Source organism: Sapajus apella, unplaced genomic scaffold (genome assembly GCF_009761245.1).
Source record: "Sapajus apella isolate SASKATOON/1434 unplaced genomic scaffold, GSC_monkey_1.0 scaffold201, whole genome shotgun sequence".
Taxonomy (NCBI): Eukaryota; Metazoa; Chordata; class Mammalia; order Primates; family Cebidae; genus Sapajus; species Sapajus apella.
Window position 1 is genome coordinate 923,703 of NW_022437141.1, and position 26,982 is coordinate 950,684.

The 26,982-nt window shown below is 41.3% G+C and overlaps 1 long non-coding RNA gene across 1 annotated transcript; it reads left to right on the forward strand.

Annotated features, from left to right (window-relative positions):
- Positions 1-1,038: 1,038 nt before the first annotated feature.
- Positions 1,039-25,468, forward strand: LOC116543959. The gene is made up of 3 exons (XR_004265762.1): positions 1,039-1,049; positions 6,177-6,182; positions 25,393-25,468. It is a non-coding gene; the product is annotated as an uncharacterized LOC116543959 (long non-coding RNA).
- The last annotated feature ends 1,514 nt before the right edge of the window (positions 25,469-26,982 follow it).

Consider the following 26,982-nt stretch of genomic DNA (forward strand, 5'->3'; position numbering starts at 1 on the left):
GGAACTCCTGACTTCAGGTGATCCACCCACCTTGGCCTCCCAAAATGCTGGAATTCCAGGTATGCGCCACCATGCCTGGCCTGATGTAGTCTCTTATTTCCTGATGTGTTCCCTTGTACCCTGATGTGATCTAATGTTTCTGTGGATATTGATAATTCTTTTGATGGTTTCTTCTGTTACTTTCATTATCTCTGGCATCTCTGAATTCCTTTTTTGGGGAGGGGTGCTGTTGCTGTCATCATAGCTCACTGCAGCCTCCAATTCCTGGGTTCAAGCAATCCTCTTGCCTCATCCTCCCAAGTTGCTGGGACCACAGGTGCATAACATCACACCTAGCTAATTTTAAAATTCTTTTGTAGAGACGGGGTCTTACTACGATGCCCAGGCTGGGGGTGTTTCTATCTTTCCTGTTACAGGTTCCCTTCAAATGTCTGGTAATCTTTGGTTATCCATAAATAACAAGGCACTAAAATGCTGAGTGGATGGGGCTTCCTGAATGGTGAACTTCTCTGCGGGGTATTTGGGCAGGAACACGATGTTTATGTAGGAAGACAGCTCCCTAGCCTCACTCCCATTGTTGGTACATGAAGGTTTCTCTTCCCTAAGCTAGTCAGTTTTCTAGAGAGTGCTCCTGTGGTCTTGTTGGAGAAGTCACACTCTCTGACCAGAATGGAGGCTTTACCATATCCTCCCATTGTCAGCATGGTTGCTCCTTCTCACCTATGCCAGGTATGTTAAGGTCCAGTCTCTCTGGCTCAGCCTTTCCAGAGGGAAAACCTCCAGTTTGCTACCTGGGTGGGAAAAGAGATGTCGAGTCTTCAGTGGCACCAGGTGCTTCCACTTCCTGAGCCTTGCTGGTGCACTTCAGCATTCACCAACTTCTTTCCTGTCTTCTCCTACTCCATGACTTCTTTTTCTCCACTCTGTTAAAGTCATTTCCATTTCTCTATGCTCGCCGGCCTCCCAAATGTTGACATCTGTTGTCTGCCATCGTCCCTTCTCCAGGTCTCTTTGTCCATGTGAACTGATGCGCTTTTTATTCCTTTACTGTCTTTTCTGTGGGCTTTTGAGAGGGAGGTCAATGTGGTGTGTATCCCTGGGATTCAATCTGCCACATTGTCCTAAAGTCTCTTTACAACGTTTGAATTCTGTGTGCTCTGCCTCCCCTTAGATGGAAGCATAGGCTGAAGCATGGGTGGGGCAAAGGGTAACAAATAGAAAATACACACCCTTCCTCCAAAAAATTACATTCCATTTGACTCTTTCAGGGCAGGGTAACAGACATTTTTCCATCGTGTGATTTCTGTCAACTACTCTTTTCAAAAGTAAGGAAGTTCTGCCACTCTTCTATGTGTTTTCTGTACCTTGGCTAGGAGTGCTGGAGCGCTGGGGGAAAAATCCGATTCTTGACTCTCACAGTCAGCATTAGGTAGGGGCAGCAGAGATTACGGAATCCAATTTCCTTATTGTATAAAGAAGGAAACTGAAGCCCAGAGAGCTTTAGTCGATTTGGATCAACTTTGGTCCCTTGAGAAATTCTTCTCTCAAAGGATGGCTCAATATCAAGCTCCTTGTTTTGGGTCTAATGTTCCCTAGGCCCCAATGCTGTGCCTCAGGTCAAAAGTGCTTTCAGAGCCTGTCCCTTTTAACACTGCGGCCAGTTTTACTTTTTTGTGGCATTTGTTGACATTTCAAAATATTTAATTATTTTACGAGTTATGACTTCCACCGGAATGAAATCCCCCTGAGAGGAGATCCTTCCTGTCTCGTTCACCGTTGAATCCTCAGGGTGAACGAGATTCGAAGTTAAGTAATCTGGCTCTAAAGTCGCGATTTCAGCTCAACATTATGCTGCTATTTAATAAAGATGACGGACTTCTGAGCACAAGGGAAGCAACAGTGACGAAAGATACCCGGAAGTGAGCGACAGCAAACCATCCAGATCCATCCCCACGGTGGCCCCTCTGACCTTTCCCTCCGGAAGCACTCGCGGCTCTCGGGTGCGAGTGCGCACGCGCGCCCACTGGGGTCGCTCCGGGTGGCGCATGGAGCTGGGGCTCGAGGGATGGGTCTGCCTCCAAGGCTGGCCGGCGCCTGCGCCGCGGGGCTCCCGTCAGGACGCGCATTCTCTCACCCTCCCTCAGCTGCGCGCGCCCGGTGGGCGTGGGAGGAGGCGGGGAACTGGGGAGGGGCGGGTGTCGCCGGAGGGAAGGAGCGAACCGGAGAGCGTCGTCCTGAGAGGAGTGAAGGCGGCAAAATAGCGGACCGCTTCTCCCGCTTCAACGAGGACCGACACTTCCCGGTAAACTCGGGCGTCGCCGAGGAGGCGGGGAAGGCGCTGGTCGAGCCCAGATCTCCTTCATCTCCGGCTCGCAGCCTTCTTTCCTTCCAGGCTTTGCTCCAACTTGCGAACCGGCTCGCTCTTCTCCCCTCTCGGCTTTATCAAGGGGCCTCCCAGCTTGAGGGAGGCCGCATCTCCTCTCACCCTCATTCTCTTATCTCTGAAACTCAGGCCGCGGGGCTTGGGGTTTCCACCTGTTGGCGTCGGATTTCGGAACCCCGGCCTGGGCGTTGTGTGGGGGTCTGTGCCCTCGGGGCCTGCCCGGCCTGTGCCAGCGAAGGGCTGGCTCCCAGGGGACAAGAGGGGTGGTTGGGTTGGGCTGGAAGGGTTTCGGGGCCAGTGTTCCTGAGGCCAGGGCTTCCGAATCCCGGGATTTTGCTCTCACGGACCCTTTTGGGGTCCTTCTCTCTTCTTCCTTCACTGAGAGGAAGAACAACAACAAGAATCTCAATGTTTCACTGGCTGCCTTCGTTATCAGACGCCTTATTGGTTAGTGAAACATTGAGATTTCCCGGGGCGTAAGTGTTGCTGTTGTTATTAGACTGTTAATTGAGCTTGGAAAACGGTAAGTTACTGGGCTGGTCCGATGTAAGCTGAACCTCAAATCCTATCTCGAAAGATTTGTAAGAAGCGCAATGATAATGGGCCTTCCGTAATGGTAATGGGCCCTCCGTAATGATAATGGTCAGTAGTGCCAAAAGCTTGCTTTTTCTTTCTCCAGTTGCAAATGTTAGTATGGGAAAATGCCCTTATGATGGCAAGCTCTATTGAGTAAAAAATAAAGGCCAAATTAGTATAGCTCGTTTTTTCTTTGCTAAAAATACTTCGCTGTTGAAATTGTTACCGCGGAAATCTCGAAGAGTAAAAGGGATTCAGTAGAGATTGGCTATTTGTAGGTAAAATACATCCGTAGAGTCTCAAAGAAACCACTGCATTACTACCGCATATCCTGGCAACTGCAATTTGGGTCAAGGGATGAATCTCAGAACTCAAGTTTTTATCCCGCTGCAGATCGTACTCAAAGCAATACGAAAGCACTCCAGCTGTGTTTTAGAAGGCAGTTTAAAGGGTTTGGATTCCCTGAGATGATAGGATTGGTAAATAAATATAGGTAAAGCAGTTTAACAATTTTAACCCAGCACTGTTAACAGTCTGTGTGGTACATAGAAGGCTTATGAGAAGTTTTGCAGCAGTAAGGGATCTGGGGGCTGTTGAAAAGCCTTGTGATCATGCGCCTGCTGTGTAGCTGCATCACAATACAGAAGAATCTCAAGGTGTTCTAAGGATGTAATGCAGATTCACCGAAGTTTGGAAGCAGCTCATGTTAGCCTTTTGATCCCTGAGAAATATATGTATATTTTAGCAAGCACGATAAAATAGGAGTGGGCTACAAGGTGTATGAGCTTTATTTATTGATTTTGAAATTACCAATAGAGACATATTGATAACTAAAGCCCGCAAATGCTTTTCAGAGGAGAGAATCTCAAGGTGACCTAATAAAATTGAAAATGGATAAGATGGACAATTAAGTTTTGAGGAAAGATGACTGAACCACAGAATTCCGGCAGTCTTAACAAACAGGATTTTCAGGGCCTTTAATGAAGATTTTGAAAATTGTGGATAGCAGAGTGTGAATGCTGTTTCCTGAAAAAAATTGAGGGACTTAGCCTCTGCTTTTTCAGTAGTCAGTTTCTAAGTATGATGACCCTCTCTTCTGATGCTTTAGTTGGGTATTGCAAAACCCGATATTGGTTTCATGGTAGTCGTTTGAAGATGATACGTATACTTCAACTTTATTTTCTGCTTATGTGTTGAAAGAACCAACCCTTGTTAAGTTGGGTCAGCCGGGAAAATGTTGGTTTTTAAAATTCAGATGTCCTAGCATTTTAGGTAAATAGGGTATTGGAAATGAAACCTTTTTAGGCAGTTGTAAGATGTTAAAACTTTTATAAATTGTGTTAACATTTCTAAAATGTATTCATTTAAAAACAAAGTGATATTTTTTCTGGATGTTTTAATAAAGAGTAAAATACAGATTGACTTTCATTAATGATGTCTTTTGATTCAAAGTTATTGGTGAGAGAATGTAATATAATAGGATGCTCCTGTGAATAATGTATCTGAAACATTTTCAGCTTCAGGTTATTCCAAATTAAATGTGGCCTCCTTTTAAGATTTTAAGTGATAAATGAGGTGAAGCCACTGACCATACTTCAAAACAAATCCATAGTAGGTTTCTAGACTCAGTGGATAGATCTTGTTGCTTTCATCAGATCTTGTAGCACTGGACATTTCTCTGTTCATCTTCGAGATGACTGTCATTTTCTTTGCCTTTAATTTGGCAGGGTGATTTAAAGTTGTAGAACTTCACTCTTTCCCAGTTTATCAAGTACAAATATTGGAGAGTTTGATGTCTCTTGAAATTAATATGGAGTCGGGGAGTTGGGCTGTTACAATTTGTGAATACCTAAAGTTTCAAAGGTATTTTGCAGAATGTAGTGAAAAGTTATAGTTAACAGTGGTATGCACTCATGAATATAGAAACTAAGCATTATCAGGGACCTAACTTTTTTTTTAATTGGTAACTTTATTATAGTAACAAACAGGTCCTATTCCACAGGCTTTATCTGTCTCAACATACAGTCTTCACTATAACCCCAGGAGGTAGGTACTGTTGTTACTGGTGTTTTCAGCTGAGACAAAGAATTAAGTACATCTGTTAAATGGCAGAGCCTAGATTTATACTGGCTTTTGGACTCTTGAACTTGTGCTCATGACCATTCTGTCTGCTGCTGGCAATTATATATTTTATTTTATTTATTTATTTTTTTGAGACGGAGTTTTGCTCTTGTTACCCACGCTGGAATGCAGTGGCACGATCTCGGCTCACCGCAACCTCTGCCCCCTGGGTTCAAGCAATTCTCCTGCCTCAGCCTCCCAAGTAGCTGGGACTACAGGCGCGCGCCACCATGCCCATCTAATTTTTGTATTTTTAGTAGAGACAGGGTTTCACCATGTTGACCAGGATGGTCTCGATCTCTTGACCTCGTGATCCACCCGCCTTGGTCTCCCAAAGTGCTGGGATTATAGGCGTAAGCCACCGCGCCCAGCTGCTGTATATTTATTTTATATAGCTGCAATTGAATAATCAAATGTGAAAGATAAACTTGTAGGTGACAAAGAATAAGGGAGCTTTTAGAAAGGTGATACAATTCCAATTTTTATTCTGTTCAGTTTTGTTCAGATCTGTCTCTTTCTAGTCTCCCAAGGGTTTCTAGGGAGGCTTTCAACAGTGATAAATTATATTGTGTCATAGAGGATAGATTGTTAACTGTTTTAGTTTACAGCTTTCTTTTGTCTAGCCTTTTAAGTGTTTTTTGTTTTTTAAATCTTTGGGAATCTTTGTAATCTAAGCTGATGTGTTTATTTTTATAGGTGTTTTAAGAGTTTTAACTACTTGTTTAGGAATTTGACCTCAATTTCTAAATGAGATATTACTTCTGCCAGCATTTATCCGATTAAGATATATTTGTTCACAGATTGAAGTGTTACACAAACTAATGGAAAATAAAAATATATAATGTAACTTAACACTTTGGATTGCAGGTTCATTAAAGAATGTTTTGTTTGTTCACTGATGTACAGCTAACTATACGGTGCCATTAAGATACAATGCTTAGGATTTTATGGTTTCGCAGCTATTATTGGTGATGCAGCTGGATGCTGAGGAAATGTTCTTTAGTATATGTACCTACAGAGGACTGATGATTTGTGTTACAAGTGTTCTCTGCATTTTATTTCTAATGAAAAGGAACTATAGTAATAGATCAGTGAGTGATAAGTTAATAAGAGAAACAAGACATGCTATCTTAAAAGGTCATAATAAAAATACAGAAATTGCCCAAGAACTTTCTGTAATCTATGTAAGTAATCATAATGGTAAATAGCAATAAGCCAGTCATGTATTACATTTATGCAGTGTGTTTGTAGGATTCCTCTTTGTGTTTCCTATGTGTAACCAGGATGTGACCCTCAGGAAATTCTTAGTGGAGACTATTAAGTGAAGAGGTTCATAGTTTTAAGATATTTAGGCCACAGAAGCATATTAGTATATTTTTTGTAGGTAATGGAGTTGGCATTGTAATGCAAGTATGTCAGATATGACATATGGCAAGTGTTCTAAACGTTTTTTTCCTATGTCTTTCTTCCGTAACCTGGAAGAAATGCCACGAGCTATGAAAATTCATGTCAGTTTGGCTTGGGATGCTGAAACTAATGCAAAATCATTACTCTTCCCTGTCTCATAGTATAATAGGTGAAGAAGATTAGAATCAGGGCTGTACCAGTTTCAAAATACTGATGCTGAATTGACATGATTGTTAGCAAATGCAAAGTGATACTGATATTGGTTAATGTATTCTCAGGAAATCAATAGTGACCAAAGTAAAGTCAGCATAAGAGAAGCTTCCCTGGAGGTGATTTGAAGGGTAAGGGTATATAATCATTTTTTAAGTGTGTGACATATCAAGGAGTAACATCACAGAGAAAGACCTAAGTTGCAAATAAGAAAGATTGGGGTTGGGAAGAACTGTGATCATAGGGCTTCATGTGATGATGTGTTTTGTTATATGTTTTCAAAGTAGGCAGGGGAGGCAGGAAGAAACAGATCTGGACAAGTATACTATTAGGCTGAGTATTATTTCAGAGCTGTTACATTACAGTCAAAATGATAGAAAGACAGGTATCTCTGTTGTATCCTTTTCTTCTATACATGTAACACATTCTCATTAGAGTACTGCGAAGGGATTCTTTCATCACATTTTCTCACGTCTTTATGATAAATTGTGTAACCAAAGCTAAAATATATCATGAGCTATCCTGATGTGCTGCTTCATAATTGAGATACATTTCCATGTGATTTCTGTCTATCTGGGTACATGATAAAATCTTAAAAGGACAGTCTGTTTTCTATTTCTCTGTCTTTTTTTTTTTTTTTTTTTTTGAGACAGTGTTTGGCTCTGTTGCCCAGGCTGGAGTACAGTTGTGGGATCTTGGCACACTGTAGTCTCCACCTCCTGGGCTCAAGCAATTCTCTCACTTCAGCGTCCCAAGTAGCTGGGACTACAGGAACGTACCACCATGACTGACTAATTTCTGTATTTTATTTATTTATTTATTTATTTATTTATTTATTTATTTATTTATTTTGAGACGGAGTTTCGCTCTGGTTACCCAGCCTGGAGTGCAATGGCCCAATCTCAGCTCACTGCAACCTCCGCCTCCTGGGTTCAGGCAATTCTCCTGCCTCAACCTCCTGAGTAGCTGGGATTACAGGCGCGCGCCACCATGCCCAGCTAATTTTTTGTATTTTTAGTAGAGACGGGGTTTCACCATGTTGACCAGGATGGTCTCGATCTCTTGACCTCGTGATCCACCCGCCTCGGCCTCCCAAAGTGCTGGGATTACAGGCTTGAGCCACCACGCCCGGCCTAATTTCTGTATTTTTTTTAGAGATAGGGTTTCAGGTTGTTGCCCAGGCTGGTTTTGAACTCCTGGGCTCAAGCAATCTTCCCACCTCAGCCTCCCAAAGTACTGGGATTATAGGCATGCACCACTGCACCCAGCTGACAGTATGTTTTTTTTTGATGTGGTCAAGATAAAAACAATTTTTTTTGAGATAAGATCTTACTCTGTCACCCAGGCTGGAGTGAAATGACACAATCATGGCTCCCTGCAGCTTCAGCCTCCCAGCTTCAAGTGATCCTCCCACCTCAGCCTCTTGAGTAGCTGGGGCTACAGGCATGTCACCATGCCCTGCTATTTTTTTTTTTTTTTTTTTTTGCATTTTTATAGAGATGGGGTTTTGCTATGTTGCCCAGGCTGGTCTCAAACTCCTGAGCTCAAGCTATCCTCCCACCTCAGCCTCCCAGAGTGCTCAGATTACAGGCATGTGGCACTGTACCCGGCCAAGAATACCATTTTCTGAAAAGAAGTAGCAGAAGTTCATGAGATCTTGAATTATGAATCTGAAACCCATGTAAAGATTTCATTTTTGTTCCTGTGACTTAGTTTCTAGTTCTTTATAAATGAAAATGGTTTCTAGCTTGACATAGATTCCAGTTCTTGCGTTGTATTAAAATTCCTTCCCTGAAACAACTTGGTACTTTTGCTTGTATGTCTGTCATTAATTTTCTTTTCGTATTAGCATTGCCGTTTAGCATTAAGTGAAAGCAGATTCATGGTAATTAACAAAGGAATTACAAATGGCCATCACAAATACTGAAAGAAGTAATTGATTTGATATTTCAGTGAATACCAGAAGATGTAATCATTTTTCCACTTATAAAAAGTGAATTGTCCATTTAACTGTGGAAGTCTAAGCAAATGTGCTTAATGTATTGTATTAGTCAATGCAAAAAGTTAAATATGCCTAGGCTGAAAGAAGGCATATACTGTATGGTCATTCCTATGCCAAATGATTTCTTTGGAATTTAAACAAATGTGTCAAGTATTTTATTCCTAATTTAGGAATAAAAAGCAGCTAATGATTTTTGACGTTGTACATAGATTAGTAGCACAAAACTCTGTTATTTAGTAATCACTATAGATAGTAAGGAATTAAAGTTGTTAGGAAAACAGGAGTATCCTGCCATTTGCTTTCATTCTTTTTGTGATAGTTTTGAGGTACGATCAATCCTGTGTGCAAGTCACTCAGGCAACCAGAAAGTGTCTTTGTAATATGCATTTGGTCTCATCTAATGAAATTGCAATTATTTGTTATCATCCTTGCTACTCTTTGGCAATTACATTGATTTCAAAGAGGATTTATCTTAGTGTTTCATAGAATTGAAACATAAAATAGCTTTACAAGTTTAAAGTTGTAATAGGAAAAAGTCATAGAGTTTTCTGACATTTATTTATTTATTTTTATTTAAAAATTTTTTTTGAGATGGAGTCTCACACTGTCACCCGGGCTGGAGTGCAATGGCACGATCTTGGCTCACTGCAACCTCTGCCTCCTGGGTTCCAGAGATTCTCCTGCCTCAGCCTCCTGAGTAGCTGGGACTACAGGCATGTGCCACCATACTTGGCTGATTTTTGTATTTTAAGTAGAGACAGGGTTTCACCATGTTGGTCAGGCTTATCTCGAACTCCTGACCTGTGATCCACCCACCTTGGCCTCCTAAAGTGCTGGGATTACAGGTGTGAGCCACTGTGCCTGGCTTAGTTTTCTGACATTTTAATAATGACATTGTTGGTAAAGTCAGTACCTGTCTTAAAGCTCACATGACATTATTCTTCCAGAGTTAATGAGAAAAGAGGAGCTTCATTTTTTTGTCCTTTTTTTTTATAGGTAGTGCTGATCAAAATCAAGAAATTATTTTGATACTCTAGGTCTTTGCTGGGTTCAACCCGCAGATGTTGGCCAAATGTTGGATGAACAAATGCACTCCTACACTGATATCTAGTGAAAGAGTGGGCTAGGGGACCAAGCAGCTTACAGACCCCGAGGAAGGTGCTGTAAAGAATCAGCACCCTGATCACCTGGCACTGCAGGCATTTATTCAGTATAGATTTAATGATAGAGGCTTTGAGTCAACATATTTGTGGATAATTAACATGGTCACCCTCCCAGGAGAGAGCAGTCCTGTAGATGATTAAAGGTCAGGTTCTGCAGCCTAAGTAAATTAGCTTATCTAGATCAGTTTCTTTGCATCCCCTTATTATGTAACCTATGCTTTCAGGCACTAATAAGAGAATCTGGCTACCTTCAGCCAAATCCTGTTTTGAAGCTTTTGTTAAACCTTCTAGCCTTCCAAGAAGGTTTGTGTTTCTCCTATAATTTTTCTCTTGTAATTTCTCCCACCACCCTGACCAGATTCCTGCATCTCCCCCTTTTCTGTGTTTAGTGTAAGGTTTTGTTGATTGAAGAGTACAGATGTGTGCAGTAACAGGTCTCTCAGGTGTGGTAGTCACTGCTCATATTCTAGCTTTGCATCCTAGAATTAGTAAATAACATAAGACAAACATGAGTATAATTAGCAACATTCTTTTCCAATCAAGGAGTGACCCCCGCCATTCCAATCCAGGAGAGATGTTCTCATACACCCTTCCATATGGCTGTTTGTTGCGCATATAGATCTATGGCATTTAGGGATTCTAGAATCTTAGGTGGTTTTTTTTTTTTTTTTTTTTGAGATGGAGTGTTACTCTGTAGCCTAGGCTAGAGTGCAGTGGTGCGATCTCAGCTCACTGCCACCTCTGCCTCCTGGGTCCCAGTTCAAGCAATTCTCTTGCCTCAGCCTCCGGAGTAGCGGGATTACAGGCACGTGCCACCATGCCCAGCTAATTTTTGTATTTTTAGTAGAGGTGGGGTTTCACCGTGTTGGCCAGGCTGGTCTTGAGCTTCTGACCTTGTGATCTGCCCACCTTGGCCTCCCAAAGTGCTAGGATTACAGGTGTGAGCCATGTGCCCAACCTAGAATTTTAGTTTTAAGTTGCTTTACGTCTGCTGTTAAATTGTTATGAGAGGTTCCCCACAGGTGTTGTTTCACCTTATCCCAGCTATGTATTGATTGGTTCCATGGTAGAGAAGTGACACAGATAGGCTTATGTTCCCAGTCACAGTTTAATTACTGACAGAATGCCAGTGCATCTTGTCGCTCCCCTACGTATTCCAAGGCAGCCTTGAGGGCTTGCAGATGTACAAGAATCTTTTGGTCTATACCCTGCTGTAAGAGAGGCTCATTAGACACATTTCTGGCCAAATTATCTACAAAGGTAGCTGTTTGTACTGATTCAGTAGCGGATGCGACAGCAACACTAGCAGTTGCTAGGATGACTATAGCTGAGACGATAAAGGCTGTAAGTGTAACTATGAATCTTTTGTGTTTGACCTGGGACAGGGCACATTCTAAGGTGGCAAGAGCCGAGGAACCTTGCCAATTGTGTGTTAAATTGACTGGTAGGAAAGCCTCAGATTGTCTTCTTAAAACCATTACACTAGTAATATTAGATATATTGTAATTAGTGACACAAGAGGCAAATCAAGCCTGTCCCTGCACTCGGGTCACAAACGTGGAGTTTTGGGGTATAATGGAAATGTCGGTTCCCATAAGGAAAACATATGGACGGATAGTACAAATTAGGCACTGATCTGTGTGATTATGAATAAAGGTCACAGTATAATTGATACTGGAATTATGATATGTTCCATGCCAGGTGTTAAGGGAGGTGCCAAGATGTCTGAGGTGCCATAAAGTGTCTTGGGGTGGCATGGACTCTACTTAGGGTTTGGGATATCCCATCCCCCCATCGGCCAAAATCATAAGGGAATGGGATGTGGCTGCGAAACTGTTACTGATGCCATGATGGATGCAGATATCATTACGATCACCCTGCAAATGACCATGGGGCTCCAGTCTAAGATGTTATAATTGCCTAACTGGAGGCCACGGGCTTGTTCCCCATGACAAACCTCCCAGCCAAAGTGGAATCCATTGCTTTCCCATCTTCTTTTTTTTTTCTTTTTTTTTTTTTTTGACAGAGTCTTGCTCTGTTGTCAGGCTGGAGTGCAATGGCATGATCTTGGCTCACTGCAACCTCCGCCTCCTGGGTTCAAGTGGTTTCCCTGCCTCAGCCTCCAGAGTAGCTGGGACTGCAGGTGTGCACTACCACGCCTGGCTAATTTTTTTTTTTTTGTATTTTAGTAGAGACGGGTTTCACCATGTTGGCCAGGATGGTCTGGATTTCCTGACCTCCTGATCTGCCTGCCTTGGCCTCCCAAAGTGCTGGGTTTACAAACGTGAGCCACCATGCCCGCCCGTCTTGGTTCTTTAGCACAGGGAGGAATATTGGGGAAAGTGGCATTGGTTGCATGGCCCAGTTTGAGGCTACTGGCAACCAAGAATGTTAAGGCATTTCCCTGGCCATAATGTAGCCATACTTGTGTTTGAGCGGGTACACAGTAACTTTTACAAAAGTAAATTTTATAACTTACACACAGTGGGAGGATAGTAGAGTGATAGGTATGTTACCTGGCACCTTAGTCCAATGTGTATCATTAATGAGGGACCCCACCAGGGGTAAATCTATCCCTCCCAGCCCAGCAGTTACATTATTAGAGGCTGGGAAGGGGGTGTCTGCCCAGGTGACAGGGCGAAAGAAAGGCGGATCTAAGATATGAGCCCAATAGAGCGTAGCAGGTAAAGGTTGCAGGCAAAGCGAGAGCATAAAAAGGATTAATACCCTATGCGAGTCACAATGTACAACAGAGAGCATAGCAAGGAACAAATTAGCTTGAATGAATGGTGTCTGCATCCGGAGCAGGATTTGCTCAGCCTCCTGAGTTGTCTTCTTCAGCGTCCCTTAGGTAACGTCTGGGGGCTTGTGCTGTCTGAGGAAGTCACGTTGTATGGGGCTTTGGGTCCTGCAGCGTCATTTTCTTCATCTCTGATACCTGGTTGGGTCCTAGCCATGCGGTGATATAGTTTGATGCATCGTGCTGGAATGCAAAGATGACCTGAAGGGGTGGAACACAAGCATATCCTCTTCCCCACGTTAACAATTCATTTGGACCACACCATACATTACTATTTATATCTTTCCATAAAACTTTAGGTTTTATGTCTTGAGAGGTTTTAGCAAGGTGCTTTTCTACAGCTAATTGAAATTTATCATCTAAATTTAAGAAATGAAGGGTAAATAAGGCTTGTACTAGTAGTGTTGCAGGGTTCTTTTACTACCACGTTTTTGTTTTCTGAGCATGTTTTTAAGGGTGGGCTGGGCACATTCTATTATGGCCTGTGCTTGGGAATTTATATGGGATGGCTGTGCAATGTTGGATGTTCGATGTGTGACAAAATTGTTGACATTGTGAGCTGGCATAAGCTGGACCATTATCAGTTTTAATTTTTGTGGGCTGCCCATAAATGGGCTAGCAGCTCCATTATCTCTAATGCCTTTTCTTATCTCTTTATAAGCATCAAAAGAAATGGGGTCATGTACCGAATTGCCTTGTGGATCTTGCATTATTGGGCAGGCCAAGAGCTCCACTTCTAATGCTGTTTGCCTGCTTGCCCATAAATGCAAAAGTTAATAAATGTTTAATGGCATACTGAGTGGACTCTCTCCAGGAGGAACATGTGCATTAATGAGTATTGGTATCTATGGATACATATATATATCTTAGTTTTCCAAATTCAGGGATGTGTGTAACATCTGTTTGCCATAACTGATTAGGCTCTAGCCCTCTAGGGTTAACACCTGTTGAAGGAGGGGGCCGTGCCTGTAAGCTGACAATCTGGGCATTGCAGGTAATTTGTTTAGCTAGTCTCTGGGTAAGTTGAAATTGTTTAGGTATGTTTCTCCAGTTTTGGTGGAAAAATTGATGTGATTGGGTGGTTTGGTCAAGCAGTGATGTCATAACCTGTAGGTCTGCTTGATCATTGCCCTAAGCCAGTGGACCAGGCAGTGAGCTATGGGCCTGAATGTGTGTAATAAAAATAGGATGTGTGCATTGATCTAGCAGTTGCACACTGCGTGGTCTCCAGAGTGGACTTAATGAGGGCTGTCTCAAGGTTCTGCAATAAGTAAACAGAATAAGCAGAATCACTAACAATATTGATGGGCTAAGAGGAAAAAGTTTCCAGGGCCAATATTAAAGCTCCCACCTCAGCTCTCTGAGTGCTAGTAAATCCAGATCAAATGAGGGAATTATGTGGCCTCTACCAAAACATGCTTTTCTGTGTTTACCAGAGCCATCAATAAACAGTGTTAAAGCATCAGATATGGGGGATTGAACTATTTTGTAGGCAAAAACCACAGAAGGATAAAAACTGAAGGAATTTGTCAGTAGGAAAGGTATGCTGTATATGGCCTGTGTAATCATAGAGAGCTATTTGCATGTCCATAGATAATGGCAATACTGCTTTGAATTTCTTTTTACTTAAAGGAATCCTGATGATTTCAGGGTAATAACCTAGCAACTGATTACATTGTTTGCGACCTGAATAGATGACTTTACTGACTAACTGGATACAGGGAGAGAGAGTTTTAGTCCTGTTATGTGAGCAAAAAAATCCATTCTAGAAGCATAGCCCTGGGGCCATCTGTCCTATTAACCCTGTAGGGGAGTGTTTGGTGGGAAAAATAAACAATTGAATTGAATATTCTGGGTCTGTGCATTCTAGCTGCCTCTGAGAGATAGCTAGTTCTATCTCCTCAATTTCCCTTCTTACTGCAGGGGTTAAATACCTGGGAGAATCAGGGGAGCATTGCCTTTTAAGATAGAAAAACAGGCTTTGCAACTTATCAGTAGTTATGCCCAAGGTGAGGTGAAGCCATTTAACATTGCCCAGTAATTTTTGATAATCATTTAAGGTATGCAAGTTGCTAGCATTAATTTAACCTTTTGAGATCTTACTCACTGGGAGGTTAATATATATCCAAGGAGAGGACGTTTGTAATTTTTCGGGTGCTATGATTTGGACAGAGCCATATAAACTTAAAAGTACTGACCCTATTGGGGCCGCTAATAAAATATCATCCATAAAATGAATAATCTTGCAGTTAGGAAATTCTGTTCTACTGGGGAGTAAAGCCTGTAATACATGATACTGACACGTGGTAGAACTGTTCAGCATTCCTTGAGGAAGCACTTTTCAATTAAATAGGCAAGCTGGCCTTTCATTATTGATAACTGGTAATGTAAACACAAATTTTACTCTGTCCCTATTCCAAGAGGAATAGTATAAAAACAGTCTTTTAAGTCAATAACAATTATAGGCCAATCTTGAGGAATCACTGTGGGGGAAGGGAGGCCCTGTTGAAGGGGTCCCATAGGTTGCATAGCTTGTAAGTCATGAGAAGTCTCCATTTGCCAGACTTTTGGGAATGACAAAAATGGGCGCATTTGAGGGTTTGTTACAATCTGTTATAGTGTCCTCGCCCAGAGGCACCAGCTGCTGGGTCTGACCTGCAGACCCTGGCTGAATGATGGTTGAACAAATGCACTCTGCCGCCAATATCCAGTGAAAGAGTGGGCTAGGGGACCAGGCAGCTTACAGACCCCAAGGAGGGTTTTATAAAGAGTCAGCAGCTGCGGCCCTGACCAGCTCGCACTGCAGGCATTTATTCAGTACTGTATAGATTTTATGACAGAGGCTTTGAGTCAACACACTTGTAGATAATTAACATGGTCCTCCTCCCAGGAGAGAGCAGCCTTGAAGATGATTAAAGGCCAGGTTCTGAGGCCTAAGTAAACTAGCTTATCTAGATCAGTTTCTTTACATCCCCTTGTTATCTAACCTAAGCTTTTAGGCACCAGATAAGAGAATATGGCTGCCTTCAGCCAAATCCTATTCTGAAGATTTTGTTAAACCTTCTGGCCTTCCAAGAAGGTTTGTGTCCTTCCTATAATTTTTCTTATAATTTCTCCCACCTCTCTGACTGAACTCCTACAGATCTTGACTACAGAAGAAGTTAAAGGTAGGCTGGGTGCAGTGGCTCATGCCTATAATCCCAGCACTTTGGGAGGCCGAGGCAGGTGGATCACCTGAGCTCAGGAATTTGAGACCAGCCTGGCCAGCATGGTGAAACCCCATCTCTACTAAAAATACAAAAATTAGGCTGGGCGCAGTGGCTCACACCTGTAATCCCAGCACTTTGGGAGGCCAATGTGGGTGGATTACCTGAGGTCAGGAGTTGGAGACCAGTCTGGCCAACATGGGTGAAACCCTGTCTCTACTAAAAATATAAACAATTAGCTGGGCATGGTAGCGGGCACCTGTAATTGCAGCTATTCGGGAGGCTGAGGCCGGAAAATTGCTTGAGCCTGGATGACAAATTGAGACCCTGTTTAAAAAAAAAAATAAGTAAATAAAAATAAAGCAAAGAAGACATTAGACCTGATGAGTTCTTAAAAAGATATAAAAATCAAACAAATATATAATAAAAATTAGACAAAGGGTCCCACTATGCTGCAGGACACATCATAGCACTTAAGATAAATTGAAATATTCAATTAGGCTGAAATTTAACATGACAATTATAACATTAAATTTTTACTTTTTAAAAGTTTTTTGAAACTGTCATAGCCAAGAGATGCCTAAAGAGAAATGAAAACAAAATGTAATGTGGTATCCTCTATGGGATCTTAGAACAGAAAAAGGTCATTAGGGGAACTCTAAGATAATCTGAATATAGCGTGAACTTTAGTTAATAATAATGTATCAGTTGGCCTCCCAAAGTGCTGGAATCACAGGTGTGAACCACCCACCACACCTGGTCTGCCCATGTTCTTTATAGCCAACTTTTCAGCAGCAAAAGGGTGACTCTGGTGTCAAATATTGAGAAGACAAGCAAGAAAATTAGGTGGTCTGTGACTCTAAGCTTTCAAAATTTTCATACAACCTTAATAGATATTTTGATGTTGTTTTGTGTTTACCTTTGAACTTTTAAAATGAAAACTAAATGTATGTTTGAGTCAACGCCATTTAAGGTAAATTTTTGAGCCGGGCATGATGGCTCACACCTGTAATCCCAGCACTTTGGGAGGCCAAGGCAGGCAAATTGCTTGAGGCCAGGAGTTCAAGACTAGCCTGTCCAACATGGCAAAACCCCATTTCTGATTTATTTATTTATTTATTTATTTATTTTTTATTTTATTTTTTTTTTTTTTGGGACGGAGTTTCGCTCGTTACCCAGACTGGAGTGCAATGGCGCGATCTCGGCTCACCGCAACCTCCGCCTGCTGGGTTCAGGCAATTCTCCTGCCTCAGCTTCCTGAGTAGCTGGGATTACAGGCGCGCGCCACCATGCCCAGCTAATGTTTTGTATTTTTAGTAGAGACGGGGTTTCACCGTGTTGACCAGGATGGTCTCGATCTCTTGACCTCGTGATCCACCCGCCTCGGCCTCCCAAAGTGCTGGGATTACAGGCTTGAGCCACCGCGCCCGGCCCCATTTCTGATTTAAAAAAAAAAATTAGCAAAGCTTGGTGGTGCATGCCTGTAATACTACTTCCTTCGGAGGCTGAGGCACAAGAATTGCTTGAACCCAGCAGGCAGAGGTTGCAGTAAGTTGAGATCGTGCCACTGTAGTTTAGCCTGGGCGATACAGGAAGACTGTCTCAAAAAAAAGGAAAATAAACAAAATAAATTCCTGATTAAATATTTTAAATTTTATTTTGAGGCCAGGCGTGGTGGCTCATGCCTGTAATCCCAGAACTTTGGGAGGCCGAGGCGGGTGGATCACTTGAGGTCAGGAGTTCAAAACCAGCCTGTCCAACATGGCAAAACCCCGTCTCTACTAAAAATACAAAGTTAGCTGGGCATGGTGGTGCATGCCTGTAATCCCAGCTACTTGGGAGGCTGAAGCAGGAGAATCGCTTGAACCTGGGAGGTGGAGGTTGTAGTGAGCCAATATCGTGCCACTGCACTCCAGCCTAGGCAACAAGAACAAAACTCCATCTCAAAAAAATATATATATTTTGAAATGCAGTAAGTATGAAATTCAAAAGGAAAAAAATGAAAAAAGTGCAGTTAAAAATAGTCTACCTCTCATCTCTTATCTCTTAGACACACATTTCTAAGTTAACTTCTATAAGCTTCTAATGTATTCTAGAGCTGTTCTGTACATGTTTTTTAGTTTATTTTTATTTAATTTAAAAAATTAACATGCAGTAGTGACTTGTTTTGATACATATGTCTATGAATTTATTTTTCAGTATAATTTTTTTTTTAATTTTACTTTAAGTTCCAGGATACATGTGCAGAATGTGCAGGTTTGTTACATAGGTATACATGTGCTATGGTGGTTTGCTGCACCCGTCAGCCCATTATCTAGGTTTTAAGCCCTGCATGCATTAGATATTTGTCCCAATGCTCTCCCTCCCCTTGCCCCCCACCCCTGACAGGCCCCTGTATGTAATGTTCCCCTCCTTGTGTCCATGCGTTCTTATTGTTTAACTCCTACTTATAAGAACATGCAGTTATTTATTTATTTTTTTTTTTGAGACAGAGTCTTACTCTGTCACCCGGGCTGGAGTGCAGTGGTGACACCTTGGCTCACTGCAACCTCCGCCTCATAGGTTCAAGTGATTCCCCTGTCTCAGCCTCCTGAGTACCGGGGTTTTCAGGCATGTACCATCACACCTGGCTGATTTTTGTATTTTTTTGTAGAGATAGGATTTCTTGATATTGGCCACTCAGGTCTCAAACTGATTTCAAGTGATCTGCCCGCCATGGCCTCCCAAAGTGCTGGGATTGCAGGCATGAGCCACCATGCCTGGCCTAGTTCTATGAATTTTTTTTTTTTTTTGGAGACGGAGTCTCGCTCTTGTTACCCAGGCTGGAGTGCAATGGCGCGATCTCGGCTCACCGCAACCTCCGCCTCCTGGGTTCAGGCAATTCTTCTGCCTCAGCCTCCTGAGTAGCTGGGATCACAGGCACGCGCCACCATGCCCAGCTCATTTTTTGTATTTTTAGTAGAGACGGGGTTTCACCATGTTGACCAGGATGGTCTCAATCTCTTGACCTCGTGATCCACCCGCCTCGGCCTCCCAAAGTGCTGGGATTACAGGCTTGAGCCACCGCGCCCGGCCAGTTCTATGAATTTTAACACATGTATAGATTCTTGTAACTGCCACCACAGTCGTCTGCCTACAGAACAGGATTTGAATTTAAATGTTCAAAAAATACATTTTTTAGAGGGGAGATAGAGAAATATTTTAGCCTTTTTCAAAAATTAAAGCACACTTAAGATACAGTGAAATTCACCCATTTACATGTACAGTTTATCAGCACCATAAGGGTGAAAAGAAAAGTACAATTTGAGTATTGACAAAATGCATCATAGTGTAGCCAGCACAACAACCAGTGTATAGCTTCTGACAATCATTGATCTTTTCCTTTTCTTCAGTTTTGCTTTTCCAGAATGTCCTATATATGGAAGGCTTTTGAGTATGTCTTCTTTTCACTTGGCATAATGAATTTGAGATTCATCTCCGTTATTACTTATATGAATAATTTGTTTCTTTTTAGAGCTGAGTAATATCTCATTGTATAGAGTGTGTACCATAGTTTTTGAAAGTCATTTCCCAGTTGACAGACATTTGGATATTTTCTAGTCTACAAATAAAGTTGTTATAAACATTCATAGACAGGTGTTTTTATGAATGTGAGTTTTCTTTTCATTAGGTTAAATGCCTAGGGACAGTATTGCTGGGTTGTATAGTAAGTGCATGTTTTAACTTTTTTTTGGCTCCTGATTAAAACAACTGAAAGTGTACGCTTAACTTTATAGGAAATTTTTTTTATAGATTGTTTACTGAAGTTGACTGTACTATTTTATGTTCCCACCAGCAATGTATGAAAGTTGCTCATCTGAAATTTTATCAGAAGAGGGCTCACACCTGTAAACCCAGCACTTTGGGAGGATAAGGTGGGCAGATCATTTGAGCCCAGGAGTTCAATACCAGCCTGGGCAATATGGCAAAACCCCATGTCTATGAAAAATACAAAAATTAGCTTGGTGTGGTGGCGTGCACCTCTAGTCCCAGCTACTCAGGCGCCTGAGGTGGGAGGATCGCTTAAAGCCCAGGACTGTTGAGCCTGGAGTGAGCTGTGATGGTGTTTGTCATAGCACTCCAGCCTGGGCAACTGAGGGAGACCCTGTCTCCACACAAACAATTAAAAAAGAAATAAGTGGTATTAGCTTTTTTTTTTTTTTTTTTTTAAGTAAGTGAGACAAAGTCTCAGTCTGTTGCCCAGGCTAGAGTGCAGTGGCACAATCTCGGCTCACTGCAACCTCTGCTGCTCGGGTTGAAATGATTCTCCCTTGGCCTCCCAAGTAGCTGGTATTACAGGTGCCTGCCATCACACCCAGCTAACTTTTGTACTTTTTAGTAGACATGGGGTTTCACTGTGTTGGCCAGGCTGGTCTTGAACTCCTGACCTCATGATCCACCCACCTCAGCCTCCCAAAGTGCTGGAATTACCAGGCTTGAGCCACAGTGCTGGCCTGAATTTTTCTTTTTTAAAGACCATTTTAATAGGCATGTGGTGGTAATACCTTGCGGTTCTAGTTTGTATTTCCTTAATGGTTAATGATCTTGATTGTGTTTTCATGTGCTTGCTTGCCACCTGTATATCATTGATGAAATGTCTGTTTAAATATTATGCCCGCTTTAAAAATTGAGGTTTTTCTCCCTTCTTTTGAAAAGTCTATGTATTTTCTGGATACATAGTTTTTCAGATATGGATTTGCTTAGCATTCTTTGGCTTCTGTTTTTTTAAAAAAGAAATATGATTTGTAAATATTTTCTCCCAGTCCAGCTTATCAATTTTTTATTCTGTATATTGATTGTGCTTTTGGGTTGTCTCTAAGAAAATATTTGTCGCCAGGCGCGGTGGCTCAAGCCTGTAATCCCAGCACTTTGGGAGGCCGAGGTGGGTGGATCATGAGGTCAAGAGATCGAGACCATCCTGGTCAACATGGTGAAACCCCGTCTCTACTAAAAATACAAAAAAATCAGCTGGGCATGGTGGTGCATGCCTGTAATCCCAGCTACTCAGGAGGCTGAGGCAGGAGAATTGCCTGAACCCAGGAGACGGAGGTTGTGGTGAGCCGAGATCGCGCCATTGCACTCCAGCCTGGGTAACAAGAACAAAACTCCATCTCAAAAAAAAAAAAAAAAAAGAAAAGAAAATATTTGTCTAGCCTGTGGCCACAAAGATTTTCTCCTGTATCATTTTTTTCTAGAATATATCATTTTCAGTGTTACATTTAGGTCTGCAGTGCATTTTGAGTTAATTTTTTATTATTCAAAGTATGGATTGAGGCTCTTTTTTTTGTTTTGCATATGGACACCTTGTTCTAGTACCATTTATTGAAAATACTAATTTCTCTGTTGAATTGTCTGTATTATTAATCCTGATTTGTATTTCATCTGACAGATCCAGAATGATTTGAAAAGTTAAAGCTTACTGTATTTAGAAATCTGTTAAGTGTCTTATTTGGAACCTGCCATTTGCTGACAGCAGTTTGTTATCTACAGAAGGATTTTCTAAAATAACTTTAAGCCTAAGATTAAAAGAAGATTTTGCTAATGATTCATTATCTGTTTGGAAAAACTTGCATGATTTTTCATGCATCAAGGATGAGCCGAAATGGTTTTTCCTAGAAGGTTCCCATTTTCTTCTTTGTAGAATTACTTGGTAGTTCTCTAATAATCTGTGTTTGGGCTTTATATCATCTTTGATAGTGATACATTTGGGGCAATTCTCTTTTTGTTTAAAACTATCATATAGTTGTCCTAAGTTAAGTACTTCTAGGCCAGGCTTGACGGCTTATGCCTGTAATCCAGAACTTTGAGAGGCAGAGGCAGGAGGATCACTTGAACCCAGGAGTTTGAGACCACCTAAATCAGAATCAAAAACATAGCCAGCGGTGTGGTGCATGCCTGTTGTCCTAGCTGCTTGGGAGGCTGAGGTGGGAGGTTTGCTTGAGCCCAGGAGTTCAAGGTTATAGTAAGCTGTGGTGGGTCCACTGCACTCCAGCCTGGGTGACAGAGAGAGACTCTCTCTAAACAAACTGACTAAAAGTTTAATTACTTTAAAAAAAGGTCGTACACAATTATTGTTGTTAGGGTGAGGGTTTTCTTATTTTTCTTATTTTTATTTTTTTTTGGCAGGAGGAACTCTTGATTTGTCAGCCAGCCATGATTGCAGTGGCTCAATCAACTCACTGCAGTCTTAAACCCCTGGGCTGAAGTGATCCTCCTGCTTCAGCCTCCCAAGTAGCTAGGACTGTAGGACTAGGATGACAGGCACACGCCACGACGCCCATCTAATTTTTTTTTAGAGACAAGGTCTCGCTATATTGCCCAGGCTGATGTCCAACTTCGTGGCCTCCAACAATGCTCCTACTTCAGCCTCCCAAAGTGCTGGAATTCCAGGCATGAGCCACTGTGCCTGGTTTATTTTTTATCTTTCACTGTAGAGTGAAAGAATTGCTATTTGGCTATACATTGGTGTTCTGTAATACGATGAGGTTTGAGTTAATCTCAGTATTTGGATATTTATTATTTATTAATTTAGAAGTACTTTGCAATTAACACCTTTAAAGTAACTTAAAATTTTAAGTGTTACAGTAGAAATTAAAATGCCAAGAAGCAGATGTTTTGGAGGTTAATTTAAGACAGACTTTCAGGCTGGGCCTCGTGGCTCACTCCCATAATCCCAGCACTTTGTGAGGCTGAGGCAGATGGATCAGCTGAGGTCAGGAGCTCAAGACCAGCCTGGCCAACATGGTGAGACCCCGTCTCTACTAAAAATATAAAAATTAGACAGGTGTGTTGGGGTGTGCTTGTAATCCCAGCTATTCAGGAGGCTGAGGCAGGAGAATCCCTTGAATCCGGGAGGCAGAATCTGCTATGAGCTGGTAGCATGCCACAGTGCTCTAGAGTGGCCAATAGACCAAGATTCCATCTCAGTAAGACATAACAAAAATAAGATAGACTTTCAGGATTAATAGCTGCTTTTAAATTTTTAAAATCATTTGTTGGTCACTGCTTTTTTTCATTTCTGAAATGACCACTCTCAAGTGCCTTTTTATTTTGTCTTTGGAAAATGTACTCTTGTCCCTTGCTAGTCCATTTTTCTCCTTTATTTCCCCTTTCTTTATTTGGATAGACTTTGCCATACAATTTTATTTTTATTATTTTTGTTGCAGTAAAATACATGTAACATAAAATTGATCACTTTAATTATTTTAAAGTATGTGGTTCAAGCCACGTGTAGTGGTATGGCGCCTGTAGCTCCAGCTGGTCGAGAGACTGACGCTGTGCTCCTTGAGCCCAGGACTTTGAAGGCATCCTGGGCAATATAGCAAGACTCCCTTCTCTTAATAAAAGTGTACAGTTCAGTGGCATTACATACGTTAACAATATTGTGCGACCATCACCACCACCATCTTGTTCTAGAACTTGTTCATTACTGCCACACAATTTTAGCACCTGATTGTTCCTTAGTGTTTGGCTGCCATATTAAGTATTAGGTTTGTAAGAGATAAACAAGACTCAGTTCTTGTCCTCAAGGACTTCACAGTCTAGTGAGAGAAACCTAGTATTTATGATACAGTGTGGCAAGTTACATGTTAGAACTCCCCGTCATTTAATTTCATTTATTCAATTAGAATTTTAATTTTACCTTGAAAAAGCAAAGTAACTTTTTGTTAGGTTAACATTCAAGTTGTCATATCATTCCACACACTGAATTCATTTAGGCTAGACCGAAGTCTTTAGTCTTTTGATTTAGGTCATTGTGGGACTCACAAATCCTTATGCCCTATATTTATGACAAGAAGGGAACCAGAAAGTTGATATTTTGATTTAAAACCAAATTATGAGCTATTCCTTCCTAATGAAGCAGGGAGATCTGTGAAAACTATGATTAGAGAGAACTTATTAGTTGTCTGCAACTATCATTTGTTGAAACTGTTTTTACTTATTTTAGTTGCAGTGACACCTTGCTTGATTATGATCAAATACAGCATTGTAAGGGCATGTTTATTTCTCTTGGCAGATCATCTTGAGGAATAGTTGCTTTGGAAACTGTCAAGAGCTTATTTTTAATTTCTTGAAAAGCTGGGAGGTATCAACTGATACAAAGTTTAATGTCTTAGAAGTTTTAGTTTAAACTAATGTTATCAAATTGAGCCGTATTTTTCAAAATATAGATTTTATTTTCATTATTATGACTTATTTTCTTCATTATTAAAGACTCACTGTAATATTGCTTTTAAAAGTAAAACAGGCTGGGTGTGGTGGCTCACGCCTATGATCCCAGCACTTCGGGAGGCCAAGGCGGGTGGATCGCCTGAGCTCAGCAGTTTGAGACTACCCTAGGCAACATGACAAAACGCTGTCTCTACTAAAATACCAAAAATTAGCTGGGACTGGTGGTGCATGCTTGTAGTCCCAGCTACTTGGGAGGCTGAGGCATAACAATCACTTGAGCCTTGGAGGCAGAGGTTTTGGTTAGCTGAGATCGTGCCACTGCACTCCAGCTTGGGCTACAGAGTGAGACTCCGTCTCAGAAAAAAAAAAAAAAGGCAAAACAGCATGGCTCTTTGTTTATAAGATTCTGTAGTCTTCCTAATGTAGTCAGTCCAAAAGAATTGGTGTCCCAAACGGTTAATAGTGTTTTATTTTACAATTTCAACACTTGTTAGGAGAATAAAAATTCAGATTACTAGGCCTAATAAGCTGTATTTTGTTTTGTTTGAAACAGGTTCTCATTCTGTCACCACGCTTGGAGTGCAGAGGCTTGATCACAGCTCACTGCAGCCTCAACCTCCTGGGCTTAAGTGATTATCCCACCTCAGCCTCCTGAGTAGCTGGGACTACAGGCTCACACCACAATGTGTGGCTAATTAAAAAAAATTTTTTGTAGAAACAGGGTCTCACTGTATTCCCCATGCTGGTCTTGAACTCTTGTGCTCAAGTGATCTTTCTGCCTTAGGCTCCCAGAGTGCTGGGATTACAGACGTGAGCCACTGTGCCCAGCCCTAATACATTTTTATAATTTTTTTTCTTTTTGGGGGGTAGGGGACAAAGTCTCGCTCTGTTGCCTAGGCTAGAGTGCAGTGGCCCGATTTCAGCTCACTGTAACCTCAAACTCCCGGGTTCAAGTGATTCTCCTGACTCAGCCCCCTGAGTAGGTGGGATTACAGGCGTGTGCGTGCCCGGCTAATTTTTGTATTTTTAGTAGAGGCAGGGTTTCACCATGTTGGTTGGGCTTGTCTCAAACTCCTGATCTCATGATTTGCCCGTCTTGGCCTCCCAAAACACTGGGATTACAGGTGTGAGCCACCTCGCCCGACCGTGTGGTGTGGTTTTGATTGCCTACTGAAAAAGAATTATTGCAGTGTCCTTTTAGGTAAAAATAATAATAATAATAAAGAAATGTTTAAAATAACCCTTAGTTGGTTAGGCTGTTAATAAATTTGACTTACTGCTTTTGAAAAATAACTGTAATCATCTTTTTTCAGGGTAATCACTTTGATCAATATGAGGAAGGACACTTGGAAATTGAACAAGCATCACTTGACAAGCCTATTGAATCGGTAAGATAATCAGTTTTTAATTTCGGGTCTTAGCCAGTTAGTTAGGTAGTGTTTGTGTGACACTTGATGTGAATGAAGTTAAACATTAATAACCAGTAGTACAGTTTAGAGTTGTTTTCTTGTATGCCAAATAGACTTTGGGATATAATCTGATATTTAATATGTTGGGAAATCAGTCCAAAAAAATCTAGAAATGCATTAGAATTTTGATGGAAAAATATCTTTTTGGCCCATACTGATACTTTGTTGAAGGTAGCAAGTTAAAGTTTAGCATTTTGTGAATTGAATAAAGGAGTAAAATGTATTTTGATCCTTTTATAGCGTCACCTTTCCCAGGCAGTGTAATTATGTATGAAATGTTTCTGCATAAATAGAATATGTATGGAAAAAATTTTTTTTCAGTTATATTAGAAACAGTTAAGGAATTATGCGTTTTATTTACCAGACTTGTGAAACATGGCAAGTTTGGTCTCTGTAGCTTAAGAAATGTCTGTTTTTTATCAGTAGCTGATTTTTTCTGTCTTTTCATACTGCTTAGTTTTGGGCACTGATGATATCAAGTAATAGAACAAGGAGATTTATTTACTGGGCTCTTAGTTTTAGAAAAACTTCTTTTTTTTTGAGACGGAGCCTTGCTGTGTCACCAGGCTGGAGTGCAGTGGCACAATCCCGGCTCACTGCAACCTCCGCCTCCTGGGTTCAAGCGATTCTTCCACCTCAGCCTCCCGAGGAGCTGGGACCACAGGCACATGCCACCACGCCCAGCAAATTTTTGTATTTTTAGTAGAGATTGGGTTTCACCATGTTGGCCAGGATGGTCTCGATATCTTGACCTCGTGATCCACCCACCTCGGCCTCCCAAAGTGCTGGGATTACAGAAAAAAACTTAATTTTTGAACATTATTTTCATTTTGAGAAACCCATTATTTTAATGTAAAACAGTCCATTGATAAAATGTCTAAACTTCTCATTGTCAACATTTACTATTTGTGCTTAAGTGCTCATATTTAATAAGGGTTTCAGTGAGTTATTGGTAAAACTTGAGTGGGGAAAAAAAGTCAAAAAGGGAATCTTAATCTTTATAACCATCATGACAAGCCCCTCTTCTTCTTAAGAAATACTAGATTCTTCCTCAGGAAAATAAGAAGGCAATTTAGAGAATATAGATGTTTTAACTTTAGCCTTTATTTTCAAAACTGTAACATAGTAAAGGATCAACATATGTTTATGTTCCTGATTAGGTTGGTGTTGTATCTGTTTGTATGTGTATTTAGATGTTTACAGAAATTTACACAACTTGGGGTGTTCGACATTTTTCTTCCATGATCTAGTTTGTATTGCACGGTCTGCCTTTTTAAAATTTCTTCTCTAGGGTTTCTTTCTCCCCACCTCCCTTTCTTATTTCTGTCTTTCTGGTCCAGTGAATACTGCATATAGTACCTTCTGTCTTAATGTGCTGGCATGATGCTAGACTTAGGCATGGCAGTTATTGATGACGCATGTGATAGTGCTGCA